The sequence below is a fragment of the Macrobrachium nipponense genome, chromosome 9 (assembly GCF_015104395.2).
Source record: "Macrobrachium nipponense isolate FS-2020 chromosome 9, ASM1510439v2, whole genome shotgun sequence".
NCBI lineage: Eukaryota > Metazoa > Arthropoda > Malacostraca > Decapoda > Palaemonidae > Macrobrachium > Macrobrachium nipponense.
This window is the reverse complement of record NC_061110.1, coordinates 92,516,493-92,536,492: the sequence shown is the minus strand read 5'-3', so window position 1 is coordinate 92,536,492 and position 20,000 is coordinate 92,516,493. Positions and strand designations below refer to the sequence as shown.

Genomic DNA, 20,000 nt, shown 5'->3' with positions numbered 1-20,000 from the left:
GTTAAGAACAAGTAGGTGGAGCTGTTTAAAACGTCCTGATTTTGATAGAATTTGATGGGCTTATTATAACTTCAAATTGAAATCGAGGTATAATTAGTTTTCGCAATTGGGATCGAATCTTTTTATATGATGATAATCGCTATATGTGTTCCATTAAGATTACACCATTTTAAGCAAAGGATTCTATTGCGATTAAATTATATTTCCCTTTTTCCTTTCCCCCGGGTCCGACCAGTACTTTCCAACCTACAAGGGTTACAAATGCGAAAATGCGTAAATGGGCAAAAGCTGAAAATGCGTAAACGTTAATATACTACACAAAACCTTGATTATATAATGTATAATACGTGTATGTATGTATGTATGTATGTATGTATGTATGTATGTATGTATGTATATAAGTGAAAGAAAAGGGGACAGGTTGTAGGAAATAAAGTCGAAACCGGTCAGGACCTACACCCCGTCTCTTATTTCTCCACCTGTGGTAATATGTGATAAACGAATCACGTGTTCAAGCGATTATAATCATATAAACATATATAGTATATACATATATATATAATATATATATAATATATATATATATACATATATATATATATATTACATGTGCTTGAAATCATTTTAAGTCATGTGTACATATATATGTGAGTTTGCGTAGGGTGTATGTTTATGAATTCGCAAATTTCATTTTACCCTGTTGGTACAGATCCACAGAACCTTTGATAAATAATGATTCCCGTGTAATGAGACGCTGTGCACTAATGGCAATGATGCTGCGGTACAAGGAAATGCGTAACCTTAAAACTCCCCTAATCTACAAAAAAGGAAAAAAAAAACGACAAAGACGAAATCCCTTAAGCCTGCTTTGTCACAGGATCCCCCCAGATCTCTTCATTTATCGCTTAAGAGAGAGAGAGAGAGAGAGAGAGAGAGAGAGAGAGAGAGAGAGAGAGAGAGATCAAAGAACGTTGTGGTAAAATGTGGAAAGATAAAGGTTTTCTTAGAAGTAACCCCCTTGCTGGAATATTATGACAATGAAATGAGTAAATAAATAAATAAAGAGAAAGTAGATCGTAATCGGCTTTTACTGGGTGTTATTCGTGTCCGGATCTAGATGAGAGAGAGAGAGAGAGAGAGAGAGAGAGAGGCTAGTATAATATATATATATTATATATATATATATATATATATATATATATATATATATATATATATATATATATATAATATGTATGTATGTATGTATATGTTATATATACATAATCATTCTAGCCTCTCTCTCTCTCTCTCTCTCTCTCTCTCGCTCAATATATCTATATATCCAAACATACAAAACACCAAGTAAAAGCCGAATTACGATCCATTTATTGGCTCTTTTCATTGCCATTACAATTTCAAAGGTGATCAAAATGGTCACTGTGAAAACAGAATTTGAAATGTAAAAAGTCATATCCGAACATGCTTGTGCCTATATTTTCCAGAGGCCGCCGGCATTGGCAACTTCAAAAACTATAGGATATATAGACTCGTGTGGACTCACCACATAAGAGTAGCTTCATCATCCAATGAGGACAGATGGTCAAAATAAAGGAGCCTCTAAATCTACTCTCTAGATGATTTGCGGGTGAAGTTTTTGACTGATGAAGGTGTAAATATAACTTGGCAAGACTGGGACAATAAATGTCACTCTTAGGAATACTACAATTGTGATTTACGTAACAAATACAATCATAATTCACTAGGTCGTAAATTCGCTATATTGGTCTACCCACACACACACACACACACACACACACACACAGAGGAGGAGTACTAAAATATATGGATATTATAGTGTATATACATATATGTATAATATATATGCATATAATGTGATACGTATATATAAATAACATTTGTATATATATGCACGTGCACTTACATGACATATAAATACCAAATAATGGACATTGTTGTAAAAGTAAAACCTCGATCATTCATCTGTCCATTTTTATAGCAGAGTATTTTCCACTGATACGCAACCAATTATTACTCTCTATTAAAGCCCACGGAACAATTCCAGCGTTACATCGTACACATTTCATCATAACGAGAAAAAAAAATCAGTCTCGATATTAGATCTCACATCGCAAATTCCATTAGTCCCGTTTACGACAGCGAGCGAAGAAATCGAGTCTTTCTGATATCAATCCATTTGCTATTCCAGGGTCTAACTGAGCTTCCAGACTTCAAAGCGGAGAGAGTGAGTATGAATATTCCACATCCTAATTCCGTAAGTCCTAATTCATCCAATACATAAATTAGCGAACTGGTTTTCGGTTCTGTAAAATTAGACGTAGCTCCCCTACGTGTGTGCGTGGTGGTATGACATTTTGTTTATAATATAAATAAAATAGAATAAAACTAAAAATGGTAACCTACAGATACAAGAACAGGAGTGATTTTCCACGTGTTATACTGCATTCTCTTCTCGACTCTGTGCTAGCACACAGTTAAAAGTTCTTCGTTCTAGAAACAGGAACAGGCTCTAGAACATTCTTCAAAAAAGCAGCTAATCTAGACTTGATTCCTCAAAGACAAATAGGAATCTAGTTGTTGTAGCTCTGTCATCAAGTCGTCTATACTCTAGAGATCATGGAACTGAGAGTTCGTTTTGCGTCTCTCTTTTTAGCGTTAATAATCGTGGTCGACAAACTCAGTATGGTTTATAATAAACCTTTATTCGCCTTCTCATTTCTACCTTACGAATATATCTAAACATCTGTCTAAGACTCCTTCCCCCGCCCCCCTTTCTTGTTTGTATGGCGTTTTTATGTTGCATGGAACCAGCATGATTATTTAGCAACGGGACCAACGGCTTCACGTGACTTCCAAACCACGTCGAGGGTGAACTTCTATCACCAGAAATACACATCTCTCACCCCTCAATAGAATGCCCGAGGTGGCAGGCCAAGACCATACCAACCACGCTATTGAGGAGGTCTTCCCCCCCTTCTTCAACTTTCATCTTTTTCTTCTTTTTTCGTCTTCTTGTCTCTTTCTCTCTTTCCCTTTGCCTCTGAAGATTCGGCACCTATATTCCATCTGGGATCAAGAGAGAAAATAGCCGCCGTCTCCTAGAAATATGGAGAGGCATTTTCCAGAATAAAGAGGGAGAAGAAGAATGGCGGGGGAGAGAGAGAGAGAGAGAATGGGAGAGATAGAGAGCGATAGAACAGGAGACCTCTCTCTCACTCTATACGGGACGGAAGGCTTCACAGAGATAATTGTCTTCCCTCTGTTCGACAAAATTGATTTCCTTTTCATTTAGCGTCATCGCCTTCCGGTTTCGTGTATCTCTCTCTCTCTATTTTTTTGGTGTCTGCTTTGAAGGCAGCTCTTTGGTCCATTAATGTTAAGGTGTCCGTTATGATTTGAAATTACAAGACAGCTATTTTAGTTAATCAACGTAAGACAATTCGTTTATTTCCTTTGGTAGTGTTGTACGTACTCAGTCGTATAAAATGCATGCACGTAAAGTGTCAGTGACAGTATATATATATATATATATATATATATATATATATATATATCATATATATATATATGTGTGTATGTGTGTGTGTGTGTGTGTGTGTGTGTGTGTGTAAAATTTATGTGCCAATGTATGAATGCCATTTATATGCAGGATTATACATAAATTATAGAACCGCCATGCTTTACAGTCATCTGAAAAATGAAACCGGTTAAAAAGATCATACAAAAAGAATATCATACACTGTGAAACTAAAGAAACTTTTCTGCATATTAAATGATTCGAAAACCAGGCCAATGAGTGTGACAAAAAATTATCTATGATTTAAAGCTTTTCTATTTAAATTAGAGGGCATCAGAGTTAATGCTTTTTCTGTGTAAATGAGAAGACATTAGTCAGAGTGGCAACGGGGGAACAGGAATCACTGAAGACCGACAGGAATCAGGAATATCTACTTGTCTTGAAACTTTACCACCCTCGTGCTGGAAAATTGAAGAGATATCAGAAACAATGTAAACAAAATGAAATAATGTCTTGAAATGCAACGATCGCATGAAATAAACTCGTATCCTAAGTGTACGAGAGGATATGAAACGAAAATGAATGTAAAAGTCAAATAAAAACATGTGAAAACATAAGAAAACAAGGAAGGGCAAAGTAAATCTTTGCTGGAAATGGAAGAGCGATGGAATCCGCGTTAGAAAAGGCCAGTAGGCTATATAGAAAACATCCGTGAACCTACATCAGATTCAAGGGAAGGCACGAGAAAATAGTCCTATCAACACGAGAGAATCGTTTAGTGAGAATTGCACCAAACGTCTCGTGGAGGGACCAGTGCTTTATCGATTGTAGAGTTGGGAACTGAGATTAAATCAAGCTGAAGAATCGCTATGCTCTTAAACGTGGTTCTAAAAGAAACTAGAGGAAGAGATGTGGGAAGAACTAACTAAAAGCGAGAATAGGAGAACGGGAATGAAAAAGAAACATCGAAAAGAGGAGACAGGATTTGAAGTTGAGTATTAGCGGAGGGTTTACAGATGTATTATCTGATTTAGTAATGAAATGTAAGACAATCAGAAGAAACACCAGCGTTCGCTTTGCTTGAGAAATATCTATTATTATGATTATTACTATTATTATTATTATCATTATTATTATTATTATTATTTTGCTCTATCACAGTCCTCCAATTCGACTGGGTGGTATTTATAGTGTGGGGTTCCGGGTTGCATCCTGCCTCCTTAGGAGTCCATCACTTTTCTTACTATGTGCGCCGTTTCTAGGATCACACTCTTCTGCATCAGTCCTGGAGCTACTTCAGCCTCTAGTTTTTCTAGATTCCTTTTCAGGGATCTTGGGATTGTGCCTAGTGCCCCTATTATTATGGGTACGATTTCCACTGGCATATCCCATATCTTTCTTATTTCTATTTTCAGATCTTGATACTTATCCATTTTTTCCCTCTCTTTCTCTTCAACTCTGGTGTCCCATGGTATTGCGACATCAATGAGTGATACTTTCTTCTTGACTTTGTCAATCAACGTCACGTCTGGTCTATTTGCACGTATCACCCTATCCGTTCTGATACCATAGTCCCAGAGGATCTTTGCCTGATCGTTTTCTATCACTCCCTCAGGTTGGTGCTCGTACCACTTATTACTGCAAGGTAACTGATGTTTCTTGCACAGGCTCTAGTGGAGGGCTTTTGCCACTGAATCATGCCTCTTTTTGTACTGGTTCTGTGCAAGTGCCGGGCATTCGCTTGCTATGTGGTTTATGGTTTCATTTTTCGTATTGCACTTCCTACATATGGGAGAGATGTTATTTCCGTCTATCGTTCTTTGAACATATCTGGTTCTTAGGGCCTGATCTTGTGCCGCTGTTATCATTCCTTCAGTTTCCTTCTTTAGCTCTCCCCTCTGTAGCCATTGCCAAGTGTCATCGATGGCTAGTTCTTTAGTCTGTCTCATGTATTGTCCGTGCATTGGTTTGTTGTGCCAGTCCTCTGTTCTGTCTGTCATTCTCCTGTCTCTGTATATTTCTGGGTCTTCGTCTACTTTTATTAGTCCTTCTTCCCATGCACTCTTTAGCCACTCGTATTATTATTATTATTATTATTATTGTTGTTGTTGTTGTTGCAGGATAAAACAACTCTTTAAAAGTAGAGTACTGAACAAACTCTTTAGCATTTCCGCAACTCCTTTTACCTACTCCAGAGATGATGGAATGAACAAAATGAAAATAATGTTTCTTGTAATTCCGACATGGCAGAAAAACCTTGGGCGAAGCTTGCCTCCTTTTCTTTTCAACGAAACAACTCCCCTCCCCACCCCCATTAAAGGATTAAATTCGACGAGAGGATTGGTTACCATGACAGTAATCTCTAGGTTAGCATCCATCACAAACTCTTACAAGAGACTGCTTCTTGATGAGGTGATTAACGTTGATTTGGTCTGGCTTAAGGAAGGGGATATTGTCAATGTCCCTTTAAGTGTTAAATTAATCAGTATACCCTTACGCCTGCTCTATATCTTTTAACACTATATATTATATATATATATATATATATTATATATATATATATAATATATATATATATATATATATATATATATATATATATAGAAACGCCAAAATATATGTAGAGAGAAATACTATATTTCAGAGACTGCTGTCTCCCTCTTCAGGTAAATGAATGAGAAAAGTTACAGAAAAGGTAGTATTTATACCAAGAGACACTTCCACGGGTAAACCAATTTAGGTCACTCCCGCTGATAATCTTCCTTTAGCCCTCTTAAGCGTTGGTTGAATGAAAACTTTGTCAATGACATCTGTATCCCATGCGCCCTTTGAGATGTTCATTACCTGTCTCTATTTAGTCAAACCGATTTGACTCTTGTACCAGCAGTTGCTGTTATAAATTATACGTGACAGATTCCAGTTATTCCGTGGTTATGTTCATTTATATGGTTGAATTCTGTTGTAACAGAACATTTACCAGTCAATAGATATATATATAATATATATATATATATATATATATATATATATATATATATAGATATATATATAAGGCTAAAGCCACGAAGGAAAGTGAAACAATGGAGTACCACTGCTACGCCTTTGGACGCTCGTCCTTTACTAAGCAAAGGACGAGAGTCGAAAGGCCTGGCAGCGGTAACCCCCATTGTTTCACTTTCCTTTGCGGTTTTTGCCTTGATTTATACAATTCATCACGTTCCAAATTTTTCGTGATTCAGCTATACATACATACATATATGTATAAGGATAAACTTCATGCGAGTCACTAAGCTTGGCCACATCTTTGACTAAGCAACTGAAAGAGAGCTGAGAAAGACTCATTTTGTTTTTATAATGAGAGAGAGAGAGAGAGAGAGAGACGAGAGAGAGAGAGAGAGAGAGAGGATGACAAAGTTAGAGAGTCATCGATACAGGAAGTATAGTACCGTCCATCCTAAAATTACGTTAACGCAGTGTATAGGTCTGTCGTGGTTTCAAGACTAGCGTCATTATTACCGCTGTCCCCTCTACGACAAGAGATGAGCGAATGAAAACGAGCGACCACCATAATGACAGCCTTCTTAATAGAGAACTTTGATGGAAGCTAACGTAGTTATGAATGGGTATAACTGAATGCCAAAGACCGATTGGTGTAGGGAAGAAGAAGAAAAAGGAAATGGGGTGTGGAGAGGGGGAGGGGAGAGGGTTTGTAATCGAATTGGGCAGTGGGTGGTGGAGGAGAGAGGGGGGGGGAGTGAAAGCGTTGCTTCATTGGCTGGTATGAGGAAATTGGATGTGTCATTTGAGCGCGCGAAGTTTTCCAATTTGTGGGCGTCATTAGCATTCAAAAAAAAAAACGCTTTCTCGTTTTTACCCCTGTTCTCCTCGTCTGCTTTTTTTTTTTTTTTTTTTTTTTCCCTTCTTTGGCTTTGTTTTCATCTACTGTGCTGCAGAAAGCAGGGAGGCGGCCTCTTCCTGCCTGCCTTATTTCATCATCTCCGTTTTCTGTAACCATTTTACCTCAATGTGTCCGTTTTCTGTTCCCTGTCCATTAAAACTATATTTTTCTAATAACCGATTACTTAGACTAGGTGGTCGCATCTACTACATAGCTACGAAATAAGCACGGCGCTCTTGAGTTAATTAAACACTAAATTACTTAATTAACTCACTTTACTTTTACTAGCACTCGCTAATTATGTGAAAATTTATATCTGGTTCAAGCTTTCTAGCGAGCGAAGGAGCTGCTGTTTTTGGAAATTGCTGTACGCAACGTTAACGATAATATGTTGATGCTATTTAAAAAAAATCGGACACGCTATTGCTAGTGGAGATTCATTAAAGTGACAAGCCTTCTTCGAAAATGTAACTCGGTCTACTTTTGATATATCATTATGGGAAATATTCTGTCATACAAACCACAATGTATCGGTAGCACTTCATCCAAGATGAATGGCCCTATCATGTATACAGAGTTGTTATTGATTCGACACATCCAGTGTGATTCGATCTATGGAACTTAACAAGTCCTTGTCGACGAAATTTCATGCTTGGGGCTTTACTTTTTTTTGTACGTATAATCACATCGCGTTGTTGACAATGCAATTTAAATTCAGAGATAACCTTAAACAGCAATGTAATGAGAATTCCAGAGAAGTATCATCATTATTATTGTTGTTATTACGGAAGAGGACCCTCTCTCTCTCAAACAAAGAAACTCACTCGAGAGAGATTGAGAAAATGCAGTACAAACTCAACGGCGTCTAGACAGCCATCTGTTTCATGAAGTATGTTATTATTATTATTATTATTATTATTATTATTATTATTATTATTATTATTATTATTATTATTATTATTATTATTTTGTTAACTAAGATGAGAATATTCAATGCAGTAGTACTACCAGTCCTGATGTATGGCTCGTCCACCTGGATGATTTAGAGATGAATCTGCTGAGAAGGATACTTGGCATTAAATGGGAGGTTTATGTTAGAAATGAAGACATCAGGGTGAGATTGAGGCAAAGGCCAGTCAGTACCAGGTTGAAGAGGGGGAGGCTGAAATGGTTTGGACATGTTGAGAGGATGGATGGGAATAGAGACCTCAGGAGAGCGCTGAGAGCAGTACAAATAGGAAGAAGACCGCTGGGCAGACCAAGAACGAGGTGGATAGACATAATTGTCAGGGATCTTGAGGATGAAATCCAAAACCTAGAGGAAGCAAGGGAAATGGCTCGGGATAGAGACAGATGGAGAGGAACTGTATCAGCCTTATGCCACTGGCCAGTGGAGGGAAGATAAAGTAAAGTAAGTTGTTAAAGAGGATGGCAGCATCAGTGGAATTGATTTTATATATGGTCTTTTCAATTCTTCTTATTATTCTCTTCTCATCAGGGCTGATATTTGCTAATAGCTGGCCGATGTTCATATCTTGGTTAAAGAAATCTCTTCTAAAAATACTAATTTATTGACATGATAACTAAAAGTGGCGTATGGTCGCCGTAGGGTTAACATATCTTAGTCTGGACGTTGTCTAAGCGCGTAACGGAATTCCAACGTTTCAAACCTTATCTTCGGTTCTCCTACCTTCATATTATTATTATTATTATTATTATTATTATTATTAGGTATTGCTGTTACTGTTGCTGCTGTTTTGGAAAAGGCAATACCACAGGCAATGCCATCCTAAAGCAATCACGGTGCTTAGTTGATAAGAAGGAAGAATTTCGTCCAGAATCAAAAGCAGAAAGATTAAGTTATTCCTCTCCGAAACATTCCAGACGGTTTTCGACATCCGACAACATCGCATCGCTAATTAGCTCTCAGTTCTCTGCAAAGTTATCGCATGTTCTCCTCGGAGGTAATTGATGAAAACTGTCTGTCAAATCAATCAGCCTCGTTAGCAAGTTGTTCTCGCTGACATTTTCCGATGACGACTGTGAGGTTTTGGTGATTCACTTATTTCCATATTGTCTTTAATTCTTAGGAGCTTTTTTTCATATCATTCTTACGAGTTATGGTGATGTTTATGTAACATCTAATTTATTTATGTTTCTATCAAAATATTTGTCAAAAGCTCCAGCTGTCGTCTCTCTCTCTCTCTCTCTCTCTCCTCTCTCTCTCTCTCTCTCTCTCTCTCTCTCTCTCTCAAGACTAATACAATAAGACTTCTGCACGGTGGTAATTGCTCTTACTGATCATAAAGCCCTTGAAACCATTTTATTTATTTACATAAAGGCCAAAGCATTTAGAAGTATATCACTATCCAGCTACACTATACTACGGTATGAGAGTAACCCCCCAACACATAGTAGCAGGAAGCCCATCCAACACACACACACACACACACACACACACACACACCTACCTACCTTCCCCGCCCCCCAGCCCTCCCTTCTCCCTCCTCGCCAAGTCAACACGTTTTTCTTTCTTCAAAACCTGGAATTAAAGGGAAATCTGTGTGAAATGAAAATGCCCCGTTCGTAACACAGAAGGAATCACGGATCATCTACCAATGCATGTTATCATAAGTGTTCAGGCAAACCCCAATGCTTGGAGCGGAATGCGATGCTTTCTGTAGAGTAAAAAAGAAAACAATAGAAAACAAAAATTAAACATTTAAAAGAAGCTCAGTCACCGAACAGATTCTAAAACATTCGTTCTTTCATTCTTTCTTTCTTTTCCCTTCTTTCGTAATTTCACTTCGTTGCTGCGTCTTGTTTTCTCTGCCTTCAGATAGTTTCCTGTTAAACAGCTTACTCTGTCACGGTGAATAGCTAATCCGTAAGTTAAAATGTAAATATTTTTTTGTATGGTTATATTTCCAACTGAGAAAGAGCATTGCAAGCGTTGCAATATTACTAATGTCTTAAGGAAAGGCGCCATCTGTCGTCTAATATGCTTTCATCGCGATTGATTAGAGTATAAAATCTAGGCCAAAGACCAAGCACTGGGACCTATGAGGTCATTCAGCGCTGAAATGGAAATTTATTGTAAAAGGTTTGAAAGATGTAACAGGAGGTAAACCTCACAGTTGCACTATGAATCAAGTGTCAGGAGAGGGTGGAAAGTAAGAAGAAGAAAGAGTATATGAAAGGAGGTACAGTAAAAGGAACGAAAGTGGTTGCAGCTAGGGGCCGAAGGGATTTAATCGTGATGAGCACAAACGAAATAAATTCTCGTTAACCTTTCAAAAAGCCGTTCAAATCGCTTTCAGAAAATGCTGAATGCAACGTTTTCAAAATGCAAAAACGAGCGTCTCAATTTATTACGCGTAACTTTTCAAAATATTAGACACGCTGTTCATGGGGTATACCGCAATTTCAACAGAGCGGTACTAATTCGGTTTATTTGTGAACATGGCCAGCATTAAATTCGAAATATTGTAAATAGATTTACTGCGGTGTTTAATGAATTTACCATCAAAAACTTTATGAAATACAGCACTGCCTAATGTTCAAATGCGTAGTTAGCATAAATACATTAACCGTTTATCCAATGATTTCACAAAATATATTCACGTTTCAAAATATATTCATGTCTTTGATTCATACCGAACATTGATTTTTTTTTTTTTTTTTTGCCTCAAGGAGCCAAACATCAGGCAGGAACCTTTATTAATCATGAAATTTATTTTCTTTTTATTTCTAGCCACTCTTTCCCCCATTACCCTAAAGGCTTCGGATGAATTATGAATGACATTCGATTGTAAAACCCCCACACAATATTACTAAGTAAAGGAAGACTCGCAATCTAAAGAGGGAATAATAAGCAGAGCTTCTAACAATGAAATATAAAGTCTCAACAGAACTCTTATACGAATTGATTTCTCTAAGAGTCACAAAGGTAGTCAATTTGGTTTATATATATATATATATATATATATATATATATATATATATATATATATATATATAACTTAACTTCTCGTTAATGGCTTCCTTTGATTTTGACATTAAACGACGTCTTACATCGTTGACGTTTACTTCAAAGGAGTTTCTCCGAGTTGTTTGGACGTTCTTCAATATCGCACTGGAGAAGTAAGACGTCATTGTCATTATCACAAATATATACATACATATATATATATATATATATATATATATATATATATATACATTTATGTATATACATACATATATATATATAATGTTTTTCTTGCACGTTAAATACAAGCTGTTTCATCAAATTCCTCCTTCTTTACAGTTTAGGCCAAAATCAAGGAAGGAGAGAGAGAGAGAGAGAGAGAGAGAGAGAGAGAGAGAGAGAGAGAGAGAGAGAGAGAGAGAGAGGACGAACCGAGTCAAAAGAACAAGAGGGTGGGCGGCCAACGAAGAGAGAACTTTCTTCTACCTATGAAAGAGGTAATTGGCCAATGGAAAATGGACGTCCATTTTTGAGGGACGTTGTTTTGATTGCAAAGTTTCGGTCGGATTTTACTATTCCCTAAGAGGCATGAGGTTCTAATTACCCTTTGGCTAGTGTTTTAAAAGCGTCGGCGTTTTCTCCCGAGTGTCATTTTTTATTCTTTTTTGGTGGGGCCCTAGGGGAAGGAATGGTCCAACGTTGTTTATGGATGGGGAGGAGAGAGGAGTGGAAAGAAAGGTGGAGGGGGTGGGGGTTGAGGGATTTACCTTTCATCTTTCGAGGTTGGGGAAACGTTGGGGAACTGCCTCCGCTTTTCCTCAACTTCTTCCTTATTTTTCTCTTTTTTTTCGTTTTTACTTCCGTCTCTCTTCTTTGTGAGCGGAAAGAAACGGCCTTCTTGCGTTCGAAAAAAAAAAAAAAAAATAATGCAATAGGAATAGCTCTGAGGGGAAAAAAAAGTATGATGAGAAAGTTGGCTTGGATGGAAGTTGTTGGTTCTAATTGATCTGCTCCTCCTTTCAATAGATGGGCGTCTTTGTCTAGTTCCCCCCCACCCCCTTTTTTTTTTTTTTTTTATTTACTTGTGCGCTTTCTTGTTTCATCATTGTTACCTCGGTCCTCAAAGAAATTGGAAGGATGTTGTGTCCCTACACCTTTTTCGTTGAGAGCAAGTGTATCGGCAATCAGAGTATTAACTCTCTCTAGACAACAATGACGTTTTATGGCCACTCGTAACATCTTGCCATAAACACTTCTCTCTCTCTCTCTCTCTCTCTCTCTCTCTCGCTCTCTCTCTCTCTCTCTCTCTCTTATTTTACGCCGTGCTTTCAATCGGTATTTTGATCAGCAGAGAGAGAGAGAGAGAGAGAGAGAGAGAGAGAGAGAGAGAGAGAGAAATATTTCGGTTAAATCGTGAGGAATAAATCATTCTTAGAGAGAGAGAGAGAGAGAGGAGAGGAGACGGAGGAAGAGAGAGACGAGAGGAGAGAGAGAGAGAGAGAGGATATTTCGGTTATATCATGGAGAATAAATATTTATTTATTTGAGAGAGAGAGAGAGAGATTTCGGTTATATCATGGAGAATAAATATTTATTTATTTGAGAGAGAGAGAGAGAGAGAGAGAGAGAGAGAGAGAGAGAGAGAGAGAGAGAGAGAGAGAGATTTCGGTTAAACTGTAGAGAATAAATCATTCTTTATTTTTTCGGTTCGCAAAAACTGGTTGGTAACAGAGATAAATATCAAATATTCAGGATTCTTGATTGTCGATTGCACCTGTGGCGAATATATGCATTTTAATTCCAATTTAATTTTATCGGTTTTATTTTCTAATATTTTTGCGACGCATTCTGAGAAATGATTTACGTTAACGTCAAGTTTTGCGTGGTTATTGTTGTCATTGTTGCTATTCGACTTTTATTTTTATTGCATTTGCGCTAAATCTTTAAAAAAAATGATAATAGAATCATTACTATCGACCGGTATCCTATATATGAAGCCTTAAAAGTTATATGTAATTTAATTGACAAAATACAAAAAAAAGGATAAATAAAATAATCCTCCCAGCCAGCCCTGTGAGAGCTGATGGATCAATAATAATATAATAATAATAATAATAATAATAATAATAATAATAATAATAATAATAATAATAATAATAAAGGAGTTGTAAGCAATACTTCAGAAACCTTTACACATCAAATCGGATACAAGGCGGTCAAATGAGTCCAAATATAATAGGTATGTAATACTATTAAAATTGTAAAATATTGTATATTTCCTCTAATGAGAAAAAAAATATAAACCATTAGAAGAAAGATAAACATATCCGAGAAGTTTTATCCCTTGAAGAGACAACATAGCCACTCCGTAATTGGGAAATTTTGCAGATATATTGCATGTATATGTTAGCTAATAAGAGAGATGATTCATTATTCTGGTAAAAGAGACAGTTTGCGTACGTATTTAATTGATGGCAAAGAGGGAACTTTTTCTTTAATCTTAGGAGTGTCTAAGACAGTACCTCTGGAGAGAGAGAGAGAGAGAGAGAGAGAGAGAGAGAGAGAGAGAGAGAGAGAGAGAGAGAGAGAGAGAATGAATATTCTAAGTAAAAAATTATGTCTCTCTTTCTCTCCAGACAATTCGTAGTTTAGTAACCCACTTAATACCTTAAAAAAAAACCTTCAAGAAAGAGTCCGTAAACCCATGTTGCGAATCCCTATGTTAATGGCACAAAACTAAGCTTTGATTTGTAGTTAAAACTCGGTTAATTGATCTAGTTGTTGATTATAAGGAAGATTTTTTTTATAAAGTATAATGAAAGATGTACCTTTTCAGACAGGACCACATTACAGAAGAACAAATAGGGTAGAGAATATTAGGGGCTGTAGGAGAAACTTACTTTCAATATTGAACAAAAAATACCAAAAAATAAATAAGTTGAGTTGATTACAGAATTTAGGCCAAAGGCCAAGCACTGGGACCTAGAAGATCATTCAGCATCGAAATGGAAATTAACAGTTAAAGGTTGGAGAGGTGTAACGGGAGGAAAACTCGCTTTTACGCTATGAATCAACTGTTAGGAGCGGGTTAAGGAAAGCAAGATGGAAGAGAGAGAATATGAAAGGAGGTACTGTAAAAAGAACGAAAGGGGTTACAGTGTTTCGACTTTCGCCGTCTAAAGCGAGAGAAGCTTTTCAGTCGTTTGTTTGTATGGTGTTTTTACGTTGCATGGAACCAGTGGGCTTTCAATTCGTTCTCAACGAATATTCGCGAGACTAGAATCGACTTAACGAGGAGTCGTCTAGGGAAGCTAGAAGCCGAGATATACCATATATATACGACGTATTAAAAAAATATATCAAACACTTTACAGGAACTGTTAATAGTAGAGCCTTGATTTACATCCTGTCAGGAGGCGTCACTTCTTTTTTCCCTCTCGAGGAAGTCTGGTTGACATGAATAAAAGATGTGGAAGACCTAAGATCCCCTCAAGGGAATTATGTACCTGGGTAAGATTTAATGGGCGATTGAGACGTCGCAGCATCCCAAGACAGGGAGACATCCCTTCCTGGTTATATATAAGCCTTTGGTATTTTGATCTTCATATTGATCTAATTACGAATCAGCTCTTATCTTTTTTAGACATTGAGACCCTAGTTATTTTGATTCATATCATTACAGATATTTCCTTTTTATTTCTTCTTGAACTTCATTTGACGCATCATCTTGATCTGCATATGCACTCTATTTATCTTTTTAATCCCTCTCTTGAATATGTTTCGGAGACAACGTGTAGAGGAACCATAAACCAACCGAATTATACCTGTTCAGGTGCGCATCCCGAGCCTGCATAAGGGTGTGGCCTCAACTAAGAATATTTAGAATATTTCATTCACATCCTGCATCATTTATCCCCATTTATCTAAGCAGCAGCAAGAAGAGAGAGAGAGAGAGAGAGAGAGAGAGAGAGAGAGAGAGAGAGAGAGAGAATTAGTCAGCGAGAAACTTAATTAATTCCTGTCTCCATATGTGGTCGAAAAAGAATTAGCCATAAAACAAAACCACCTGCTTTTGTATGTAACTCGTAATTTATGAATATAACTCGTCCTTCTCAAAAAGTAACATGAAAGGAAGCAAATTAGTAAGCAGAAGCAACAAAGTATCAGCGCACAAGGAGAGAGAGAGAGAGAGAGAAAAAAAAAGAGCGTAGAGAAGGTTAGAAAGAAGTGGGTAATGCGATGGTGATGTTTGGGGAAATTGAAACTTTTATGGAAGGGCAGGGCTCTGTGAAAGGCTACAAGAGAGTAACTGTAAGAGAGGCAAAGGGAAATGGGGGGAAAGAAACAAAAAGAATATTTACTCGTCAAATAATAAAGTAAAGAACATGTTGGATAAGTAAACACAATCGTTAGGGAGGCAAGGGAACCGTGAAAAAGCGGAGGAGCTCAAATAAAAATGGGAAACTTGTTCCCAAATATTTGATATCAGCCAATTGATGCGGCTGGAATGTAAGAGAGAGAGAGAGAGATAGAGAGAGAGAGAGAGAGAGAGAGAGAGAGAGAGAGAGAGAGAGAGAGGGTATCTTCTCTCGAAACTCCATGTCATACTGAGCTCGCTTTGAAAAAGAAAGAGCTATGAATCAAAAGTTTTCATAAACTCATAAAATGACTTAACCTATTTGATGGCAGAACCGCGCGTTGCCAGTGCAACAAAATATGTTATGCACAGAAAAAAGACCAGTCTACACACATACATATGTATACATAAATATATGTATATATATATATATATATATATATATATATATATATATATATATATATATACATATATAGATAATATATATACATATATATATACACATATATATATCTATATATATATATATATGTATAGATATATACACATATACATACATAACATATATATCAACATGCATTATTTTATAATATATAATATCCGTTGATGCATATGTTCCTTCTTGACTATTTCTCTCTACCCTATTTTATCACTCTCTCTCTCTCTCTCTCCCCACGTGCCATCGTAACATAAAAGACAGAAAATCTAAAGAAGAACAAATCTTCACAACAAAAAAAACCATCGCAAGTTACGGAATACACCGTCTCCCCAAATCGATTCCTACCGAGGAACCAAATTTTTGTGATTCGTAGCGAACCATCCCAGATGCAAGAAGCTAAAGCTGCTGCTGCTGCTGCTGCTGCTGCTGAAGATTAAAGAAAAAAAAAGAAGCTGAACGGAGAAGGCAGCGGAGGTAGTGAGCGAAAAGTAATACATTTTTCTCTCCGCATTTAATCGTTCATTTGCATATTTTGTTAATGGCAGACGTGTCCTGTCCCTGTATCAGAATCGAGGGAGGGAGGCAGAGAGAGAGAGAGACGGGCCCCACGAAAACGAATAAGTTCGCGCTCTCTGTCAGCCAAAACTTCTGAACTTTCTGCATATATATCAAGAGTTTATCGGGTTTGCGTGTGGGGTTGAGGCTACGGGACTGTGGGGCGGGGGAGGGCGAGGGGGGGGGGGGGGCCACAGGCAAATAGCCATGGTCTGGGTGGATGGACGGGACCATCCACTTCTGGTGGATGTCGTCATCTTCTTGAAGTCTCTTCCGATTAAACAGCTCTCTGAAAATCTTCTTCTTGGCAGTATTAGACGAGATTGCTTACGGGAAACAAGTTACTCGGCTTCACCTGGTCTGGGAGAGGTTCAAGAATAGTGGGGAGTGAGCTCTGCATGATTTGGAGGGGGATTCTTGTCGTGAATATATACATACATACATATATACATATATATACATATGTGTATATGTATGTATATATACATATGCATATATCCATATATATATATATATATATATATACTATAAATATATATATATATATATAATATATATATATATATATATATATATATATATAGCTATATGTATGTATGTATGTATGTATACATATGTTTATATCCATATATATATATGTATATATACATATGTTTATATCCATATGTATATATATATATATATATATATATATATATATATATATATATATATACATATATATATATATATATATATATATATATATATATATATATATATATATATATATATATACATGAATCATGCTACGGATATAAAAAAAATTCTTTATTTTGTATACAATTGGACCTTGTAATGTATTTCATTAATATATATATATATATATATATATATATATATATATATATATATATATATATATATATATATAAATAAATATAATGTATATACCATAGATATAATCACTTTTACGTATAAACGCAATCAAAACTATGAAAATGTGATATCTAGGACGTCGCTATGTCAAGAAAGATACAAATAACGATCAAGAGACCTGTTTTAGCCGGAGAATCTCAGACACCCAGTAAGGATCGAGAAAAAAAAAAAGAAAAAAAAGGTTATCAGGAGTGGCACTCGGCACTGAATACTTGAATCTTTCTCAGGATTCAGTTGTTTTTAATTTACTTAAGAGAGGCAGGACGTCATCTGGAATATTCATAAGAGGACTACTGATGAAAAAGGACCTCCATTCAGCTCTTGATGAGGCTTTAAATGACGTCACCACACCCCCACCCCAAGCCAAAAATTAAAAGAGAAAATAACATTACTTTCCATTTCCCCGGCTGATTTCCATATTCATTTCGGCTCTTTCGCGGAAGATGAATGAGACGCTGTCGGGAGACTTCGCGTAAATAGAAAAAATGTATGTTAAATGGTCCCTCTGGACACCTTTTTTTTTCTTTTTTTCTTTCTTTTTTTTGCCAGGAGGATATTCCTCAGTTCTCGTATTATTCGGGAAAATTTCTTATCAGAAATTAGAATTTTACACATGTTAACGAGGTAGACTTTATACAGATGGGAGAGTTCGACTATATAAATGGCTAAGGTTGACATTTATAAAGTGAACACGGAGACTTAAAAAAAAATGGAAAGGTAGGCCTTTACCAAATATATCCTATATATATAATATATCTATATATATATATATATATATATATATATATATATAATTTAATAGTAATAATAAAACAAAAAACCATAATTTTCAAACAAGGGAGAAGGTAAAGATAAATTTCCAACAATGGTAAAGTGAGACTTTAACCCATGAATAACTTCAAAGGGGGTACTCGAAAAAAACTGAAAAGGATTCGAACTAAATTTAATGAAAATTTGTAGCATTAACACTTTATAAGGTCAAAATCAATCTTGCAAGCAGACAAAGTTAACGACTTTCTGAAAGAGAACGAGTTGTTTAAACAATTAGTTTGTAAGATGAAAGGCTAAACGCACTGATGAATTAATGGTCACTTGAATGATATTATTAATTAATGGTCACTTTAATCATATTATTTAAGATATCCTTGCAAAATGAAGCACAATGATCAATAAAATTTAACGGCATTTTAAGAATTCGTCCTAAGGAAAGGCTTACCTATACAGTGTTAGTACTTACCCAATGTCTCTTCCAACTATTTGTCGGTACCATATCTGAATCTCCTGCCCTAAGTCTCTCTCTCTCTCTCTCTCTCTCTCTCTCTCTCTCTCTCTCTCTCTCTCTCAACAGTAGAAAAAATAAAATGGGAAGCGTAAGGCAAGCACGACTTCATTTACCTAAGAAGTCCTTGGGAATAGGAAACGTCAACTTAAGGCATAATGTAAATAATCTGGAGTTCAGTTACTGGGAAATGTCCTAAAATGACATTAATAACACATGCCATATTTTAAGACCTGCCATTATATACAAACTGCCTTTTACATCAACGTAATGCATATTTCTTTCAGAGAGAGGAGAGAGAGAGAGAGAGAGAGAGAGATCCACGAAACATCCCATATCTACTGCCATCCCATGCTAGCGGCGTGAAACGCCGGGGCGCGTTCGCAGTCGTGAGAAGTTTCCGTGCGTGTGTATACAATCGGCGTTAGCTCCCTTCCATGTTGCTTTAGTAGACACGCTACCAGGGTTTTAGAGGCAGGGGAGATCGAGGGGAGAACTAATCTGGGATCCGAGGGGAGAGGGAGGAGAAGAAGGAGAAGAAGAAGAAGAAGAAGAGGGGACGAAGGGTTTTGGAAAGGACAGGTAGCAAATTCACCTCGCGATAGATGGATATTTAAATGTGAGGGGGAAGCAAGATGGAGAGGGAGCATACTACCATGGTCCCAGGGCAGGCTGCCGCAGCAGCAGCAGCGGACTGCCTGTAAGTGATGATAGCACTTGAAATGATGGAAAAGAGACGCGCGCCTGAATGAAGTGCCCAGGCATTATCGACTGGAAACGGAGGTGAAATGCGAGCCGTGTCAGCGGAGGAGGGTCATGACTACCGTAGTACTCGAAATGAGAGTTGTCACGCTTGAAATGAGGAAAATGGGGCTCAGTAAATAAAGGCACCAGACGTGATGTTTCCATGAATTGGACGTGAAAGCTTTATCAATGGAGTGCAATGTCAGTAAACCTTGACGTGAGGATAATGAGCTCTGTGTAAATAGAGTACAATAACTATAATGTTTTCAATTTCAATGAGTAAACACATATGCATGGAA

The 20,000-nt window shown here is 36.8% G+C and overlaps 2 protein-coding genes across 6 annotated transcripts in view; one reads left to right on the top strand and one right to left on the bottom strand.

Moving 5' to 3' along the window:
* Positions 1–20,000, top strand: part of LOC135218487 (protein O-linked-mannose beta-1,2-N-acetylglucosaminyltransferase 1-like) — a 180,549-nt gene that overhangs the window by 131,061 nt on the left and 29,488 nt on the right. The window contains exon 3 of one of the 2 annotated variants that reach the window (XM_064254833.1): positions 2,210–2,245. The exons of the other annotated variant lie outside the window; for it this stretch is intronic. The gene's annotated coding sequence lies outside the window, so the exon portion shown is untranslated. The remainder of the gene's footprint in view (positions 1–2,209; positions 2,246–20,000) is intronic. 2 annotated transcript variants of the gene reach the window in all.
* LOC135218490 (uncharacterized) overlaps positions 1–20,000 on the bottom strand; it is a 256,375-nt gene that overhangs the window by 224,894 nt on the left and 11,481 nt on the right. The window lies entirely within an intron of this gene.